General features: G+C 52.4%; 2 non-coding genes and 1 pseudogene across 2 annotated transcripts; all 3 read right to left on the bottom strand.

The window, feature by feature from the left end:
• Positions 1 to 368, bottom strand: part of LOC126432086 (large subunit ribosomal RNA) — a 7953-nt pseudogene extending 7585 nt beyond the window's left edge.
• Positions 369 to 556: 188 nt separating this feature from the next.
• Positions 557 to 711, bottom strand: LOC126432050 (5.8S ribosomal RNA). The gene has a single exon (XR_007577838.1). It is a non-coding gene; the product is annotated as a 5.8S ribosomal RNA (ribosomal RNA).
• A 353-nt stretch (positions 712 to 1064) lies between these two features.
• Positions 1065 to 2973, bottom strand: LOC126432071 (small subunit ribosomal RNA). The gene has a single exon (XR_007577857.1). It is a non-coding gene; the product is annotated as a small subunit ribosomal RNA (ribosomal RNA).
• Positions 2974 to 7500: the final 4527 nt, after the last annotated feature.

Genomic DNA, 7500 nt, shown 5'->3' on the forward strand with positions numbered 1-7500 from the left:
GGTACTTGTTCGCTATCGGTCTCGTGGTCATATTTAGTCTCAGATGGAGTTTACCACCCACTTGGAGCTGCACTCTCAAGCAACCCGACTCGAAGGAGAGGTCCCGCCGACGCTCGCACCGGCCGCTACGGGCCTGGCACCCTCTACGGGCCGTGGCCTCATTCAAGTTGGACTTGGGCTCGGCGCGAGGCGTCGGGGTAGTGGACCCTCCCAAACACCACATGCCACGACAGGCGGCAGCCTGCGGGGTTCGGTGCTGGACTCTTCCCTGTTCGCTCGCCGCTACTGGGGGAATCCTTGTTAGTTTCTTTTCCTCCGCTTAGTAATATGCTTAAATTCAGCGGGTAGTCTCGCCTGCTCTGAGGTCGTTGTACGAGGTGTCGCACGCCACACCGCCAGCCGGCTGTGCACGCTACCGAGTAAGTACCGGTATGCGAACCGCCAGGCGACGGGCGCGCATCGCACGTTTAAGGAGACGCGGCCGGCCCCACAGGCGGCCACGACACTCCCAGGTCTGCGAAGCGGGGCAAACGCCGCGCGCTTCAGTATACGTAGCCGACCCTCAGCCAGACGTGGCCCGGGAACGGAATCCATGGACCGCAATGTGCGTTCGAAACGTCGATGTTCATGTGTCCTGCAGTTCACATGTCGACGCGCAATTTGCTGCGTTCTTCATCGACCCACGAGCCGAGTGATCCACCGTCCTGGGTGATCTTTTCATAGTTTCCACCATCTCTTTCGAGACAGTTGCATAGGCGGGACTGAGGCGTGTGGCGGCCCTGTTCCAGCGTTCAGTGTCCAACGGCCTCACGGCCGATGGGCGTCGTACGGCTCCACACCGGAGCGGACAGGCAGTCGGGCGAAAGTCATTCAAAACCGGCGCCAGGCGCCAGGTGCCGCAGGCCAGCCGCTCCAGCGCTTCAGCGCTCGTACCACACAACATTGCCGTTAGTTTTGAGACGAACGCGTGGTTCCGCACGCGGCGCACGGCTACTGCGAGCCGTACAGGTAGCTGCGTGTTGCGCGACACGACACGCACATCGAAAGACATGCAGTCTAGTCGGTAATGATCCTTCCGCAGGTTCACCTACGGAAACCTTGTTACGACTTTTACTTCCTCTAAATGATCAAGTTTGGTCATCTTTCCGGTAGCATCGGCAACGACAGAGTCAATGCCGCGTACCAGTCCGAAGACCTCACTAAATCATTCAATCGGTAGTAGCGACGGGCGGTGTGTACAAAGGGCAGGGACGTAATCAACGCGAGCTTATGACTCGCGCTTACTGGGAATTCCTCGTTCATGGGGAACAATTGCAAGCCCCAATCCCTAGCACGAAGGAGGTTCAGCGGGTTACCCCGACCTTTCGGCCTAGGAAGACACGCTGATTCCTTCAGTGTAGCGCGCGTGCGGCCCAGAACATCTAAGGGCATCACAGACCTGTTATTGCTCAATCTCGTGCGGCTAGAAGCCGCCTGTCCCTCTAAGAAGAAAAGTAATCGCTGACAGCACGAAGGATGTCACGCGACTAGTTAGCAGGCTAGAGTCTCGTTCGTTATCGGAATTAACCAGACAAATCGCTCCACCAACTAAGAACGGCCATGCACCACCACCCACCGAATCAAGAAAGAGCTATCAATCTGTCAATCCTTCCGGTGTCCGGGCCTGGTGAGGTTTCCCGTGTTGAGTCAAATTAAGCCGCAGGCTCCACTCCTGGTGGTGCCCTTCCGTCAATTCCTTTAAGTTTCAGCTTTGCAACCATACTTCCCCCGGAACCCAAAAGCTTTGGTTTCCCGGAGGCTGCCCGCCGAGTCATCGGAGGAACTGCGGCGGATCGCTGGCTGGCATCGTTTATGGTTAGAACTAGGGCGGTATCTGATCGCCTTCGAACCTCTAACTTTCGTTCTTGATTAATGAAAACATACTTGGCAAATGCTTTCGCTTCTGTTCGTCTTGCGACGATCCAAGAATTTCACCTCTAACGTCGCAATACGAATGCCCCCGCCTGTCCCTATTAATCATTACCTCGGGTTCCGAAAACCAACAAAATAGAACCGAGGTCCTATTCCATTATTCCATGCACACAGTATTCAGGCGGGCTTGCCTGCTTTAAGCACTCTAATTTGTTCAAAGTAAACGTGCCGGCCCACCGAGACACTCAATAAAGAGCACCCTGGTAGGATTTCAACGGGGTCCGCCTCGGGACGCACGAGCACGCACGAGGCGGTCGCACGCCTTCAGCTCGCCCCACCGGCAGGACGTCCCACGATACATGCCAGTTAAACACCGACGGGCGGTGAACCAACAGCGTGGGACACAAATCCAACTACGAGCTTTTTAACCGCAACAACTTTAATATACGCTATTGGAGCTGGAATTACCGCGGCTGCTGGCACCAGACTTGCCCTCCAATAGATACTCGTTAAAGGATTTAAAGTGTACTCATTCCGATTACGGGGCCTCGGATGAGTCCCGTATCGTTATTTTTCGTCACTACCTCCCCGTGCCGGGAGTGGGTAATTTGCGCGCCTGCTGCCTTCCTTGGATGTGGTAGCCGTTTCTCAGGCTCCCTCTCCGGAATCGAACCCTGATTCCCCGTTACCCGTTACAACCATGGTAGGCGCAGAACCTACCATCGACAGTTGATAAGGCAGACATTTGAAAGATGCGTCGCCGGTACGAGGACCGTGCGATCAGCCCAAAGTTATTCAGAGTCACCAAGGCAAACGGACCGGACGAGCCGACCGATTGGTTTTGATCTAATAAAAGCGTCCCTTCCATCTCTGGTCGGGACTCTGTTTGCATGTATTAGCTCTAGAATTACCACAGTTATCCAAGTAACGTGGGTACGATCTAAGGAACCATAACTGATTTAATGAGCCATTCGCGTTTTCACCTTAATGCGGCTTGTACTGAGACATGCATGGCTTAATCTTTGAGACAAGCATATGACTACTGGCAGGATCAACCAGGGAGCTGCGTCAACTAGAGCTGAGCAGCCGGCCGCCCGGGAGTGTGTCCCGGGGGCCCGCGCGAACACGCAAGCGTCCGCTCAATTATTCTGCAAACAGGAGGAGGCTGAGCTCCCCTGCACAACACACCTCGAAACCCTCTCAGGTCCCGGCGGCGCGCAGCGCCGTCCTAAGTACTTGGTCGGGTTCGAGAGAGGCGCAATCGCCCGGAGTTAGGCGAGTAGACGCTTTAGGTGCGACCACCCGTGCTCCCAACTGAGCTTGCCGCTGCCGACAGAGGCCCGGGAGCGTGCTGTCGTGGCATTGCCGGCGGGAGACAACACGCGCCACCTACGGTGACCGGCAGCTCCAACGCCAGCGCCACAGAAGGACAAAAGCCCCACTTGGGTGCCGAAGCGAACTCTCCCAGCACAGCGCACGCGCCAACACGTCCGCACAGCTGCGATACAAACCACCTGCGAGAACCGCTGGGGCGACCGAGCAGCAGACGGCGTCGCGGCGCCGAGCGCCGGGCGGCGGCGCATCCTCAGCGCACACAGTCCTCAATCGGACCAGCACACTGCAGATGGCCACCGCGCTTCGCACCGGGCCCGCGAGGACCTACTTTGGCCGCAAGGCGCCGCGAGCAGGGGGCGCCGGCGCGCAGCTGCGCCGCCTGCCGCGTCCGTCGGCCGGCGCGCCTGCCACTGGCCGCCCCCACCAGCCGGCTGTAGCGCGTGCGCCCACGCACCGCGCTGCCAGCACGCCGGGCGGCCCCCCCTCACCGGCCGGGGACGGTCCCACCCAGCCACCGCCGCGTATCGCCTCACACCCAGATCCCCTTTCGCGTTCGTGGGCATGGTGGGTCCCCTTTCACGTTCGTGGGCATGGTGGGTATCCCTGAAACAACCGGTTAATAGCTCGACCGATCGTCGCCAACACTGATTCACCTCTAGCGAGAACAACCGCACCACAACGGGTTACCTGTTGTTCATTTGCGTAACGTCACCAGCAAACGTAGACGTCCATCGCCATTTGCAACGAGTATTGCATGCCTGTGTCAGGTGTCACAACACACTACGTCTGCCCACATAGACGCAACAACATGTGCACGCCTCGAGAACACGTGGAAGGTAGCCCCCGTACGTATGCGGTGTCCATTGCGCGAACGACTGTCAGCCGGCCTCTGCAGGATGTCGCAGATGTGGAACGCGGTGCAACATGCTATCACGGTGTGTGAGAAGAGACGACTACGTCCGAATACACGCTCCACTACATCAACAGACTGCTCATGCTGATCGCCATCCAGGGCGTCCGTTCCTCCCACACGTCTGAATGGCGTACCACACTGCAATCCAGCTCTTATAGGGAGACGACACGTAGCTGCGTGCACAATATTTGGACTGTATGGTCTGCCGTTGCTAGGCGCAGTCGTCGTACGGTCACACATGTGCCACGATGTATCATTCAGTACATACGGACCAATGTGCAGTACAGTTTGTGGGTTTTGCGTACATCGGCGGACAGGTGACAGGCCGTACCACAACGTAGGCTGAGTACGTCGGCATGCGAAGGGCATTGAACATGCAAACTTCTCAACGACCAGCTTGCGAAGGCAGGGGGGAAGGGGGGGGGGCATGTACGTCCTGCTGCTATCCACATTACAGTGTATAGCAGGAGCATGTGGAAAGTCAGCAACACCTGCAAGGTGTTTAACATGACGCGATACACAGGGGACCGGGCAGTGCGAATAGCGAACTATATTGCGAGGGTTGCGGTTAGGCAACACTACACTAATTTAACGAGTTGCATAACAATTACAGAGCAGGTTCAGCGACAACGTGCGTCAGGTTAAGGCGCAATATAGGTTAGGTTGAGGCACAATATAGGTTAGGTTAAGGCACAACATGGGTTACGTTAAGGCACAAATTGGGTTACGTTAAGGCACAACATGGGTTACGTTAAGGCACAACATGGGTTACGTTAAGGCACAAATTAGGTTACGTTAAGGCACAAATTAGGTTACGTTAAGGCACAAATTAGGTTACGTTAAGGCACAAATTAGGTTACGTTAAGGCACAAATTAGGTTACGTTAAGGCACAAATTAGGTTACGTTAAGGCACAAATTAGGTTACGTTAAGGCACAAATTAGGTTACGTTAAGGCACAAATTAGGTTACGTTAAGGCACAAATTAGGTTACGTTAAGGCACAAATTAGGTTACGTTAAGGCACAAATTAGGTTACGTTAAGGCACAAATTAGGTTACGTTAAGGCACAAATTAGGTTACGTTAAGGCACAAATTAGGTTACGTTAAGGCACAAATTAGGTTACGTTAAGGCACAAATTAGGTTACGTTAAGGCACAAATTAGGTTACGTTAAGGCACAAATTAGGTTACGTTAAGGTACAATATGGGTTAGGTTAAGGTACAATATGGGTTAGGTTAAGGTACAATATGGGTTAGGTTAAGGTACAATATGGGTTAGGTTAAGGTACAATATGGGTTAGGTTAAGGCACAACGTAGGTTAGGTTAAGGCACAACGTAGGTTAGGTTAAGGCACAACATAGGTTAGGTTAAGGCACAACATAGGTTAGGTTAAGGCACAACATAGGTTAGGTTAAGGCACAACATAGGTTAGGTTAAGGCACAACATAGGTTAGGTTAAGGCACAACATAGGTTAGGTTAAGGCACAACATAGGTTAGGTTAAGGCACAACATAGGTTAGGTTAAGGCACAACATAGGTTAGGTTAAGGCACAACATAGGTTAGGTTAAGGCACAACATAGGTTAGGTTAAGGCACAACGTAGGTTAGGTTAAGGCACAACGTAGGTTAGGTTAAGGCACAACGTAGGTTAGGTTAAGGCACAACGTAGGTTAGGTTAAGGCACAACGTAGGTTAGGTTAAGGCACAACGTAGGTTAGGTTAAGGCACAACGTAGGTTAGGTTAAGGCACAACGTAGGTTAGGTTAAGGCACAACGTAGGTTAGGTTAAGGCACAACGTAGGTTAGGTTAAGGCACAACGTAGGTTAGGTTAAGGCACAACGTAGGTTAGGTTAAGGCACAACATAGGTTAGGTTAAGGCACAACATAGGTTAGGTTAAGGCACAACATAGGTTAGGTTAAGGCACAACATAGGTTAGGTTAAGGCACAACATAGGTTAGGTTAAGGCACAACATAGGTTAGGTTAAGGCACAACATAGGTTAGGTTAAGGCACAACATAGGTTAGGTTAAGGCACAACATAGGTTAGGTTAAGGCACAACATAGGTTAGGTTAAGGCACAACGTAGGTTAGGTTAAGGCACAACGTAGGTTAGGTTAAGGCACAACGTAGGTTAGGTTAAGGCACAACGTAGGTTAGGTTAAGGCACAACGTAGGTTAGGTTAAGGCACAACGTAGGTTAGGTTAAGGTACAACGTAGGTTAGGTTAAGGTACAACGTAGGTTAGGTTAAGGTACAACGTAGGTTAGGTTAAGGTACAACGTAGGTTAGGTTAAGGTACAACGTAGGTTAGGTTAAGGTACAACGTAGGTTAGGTTAAGGTACAACGTAGGTTAGGTTAAGGTACAACGTAGGTTAGGTTAAGGTACAACGTAGGTTAGGTGAAGGCGCAATGTAGGTTAGGTTAAGGTACGATATACCTTAGGTTAAGGTACAATATCGCTTAGGTTAAGGTACAATATAGCTTAGGTTAAGGTACACGTTGTAGGGAAAGGTGTATTTTGGGGGGGGAGGGGGCGGCAGGTTCGTTGATAGTGATTATCGTAAGTGCATGCCTGCGGGATCATCCGATTTGTCACGTCAGGATGCACTTGTGGCTCATGACAGGCGGCGCTCCGATTCCAAGGTTGTGGCAGATCTGTGTCTTTCATTCCTGCCATTGTTTGTGTACTGTGACAGGAGGCAGTATTGTGATGTTGGGTGCACCCCTGTGTAGGACATGTGTGGGTGTTCGTGGCTTAGCTGAGCAATGGCGGATGTCGGAAGGGTGGGATATTCTGTTTTCTGGGTGGACCTCCCGGTCTGGTTATGATAGTGTGGATTGTGTAATGTGGCGGAGAGGATGCACCGGATGTTCTTCCATGCTGGTGGTTAGATATTGTGTGTGTGCCTGTTAGAGGCAGAGAGTAGTGTGTGATAGTGTCTGGCTGACGTGTGGTTCTCATTGTGTGCAGAGTCTTTCAGCATGTATAGGGACGGTTGTATATATTATCTGTATTCTGATGGCTCTGCATCTATTACTAATCAGTGCCGTGTATACGGTTACTCTGGTTCCAGTCGAAACTGTTCTATCTCTGTACATTAGTGACACTGCGGCTCCACTATGTTGCCGCCCCTGTCGGCCGTTTCCCCCAGTGTGTGGCTAATGATTATCAGCAATCAGTCTATTAGTCAATACCGGTAGTGTGACGACGTGAAATGTCCGGGATGGGGGAAGCTACACGCTTCCCGTGGGTCAGGGCCTAGAAAGACTCTTCCCACGCAGGAGGCTCGGACTGTCATTACTCTTCCGAGAAATATATTTGCCCAGCGTTTTTTGCGA

Source organism: Schistocerca serialis, unplaced genomic scaffold (genome assembly GCF_023864345.2).
Source record: "Schistocerca serialis cubense isolate TAMUIC-IGC-003099 unplaced genomic scaffold, iqSchSeri2.2 HiC_scaffold_1121, whole genome shotgun sequence".
In the NCBI taxonomy this organism is placed as follows: domain Eukaryota; kingdom Metazoa; phylum Arthropoda; class Insecta; order Orthoptera; family Acrididae; genus Schistocerca; species Schistocerca serialis.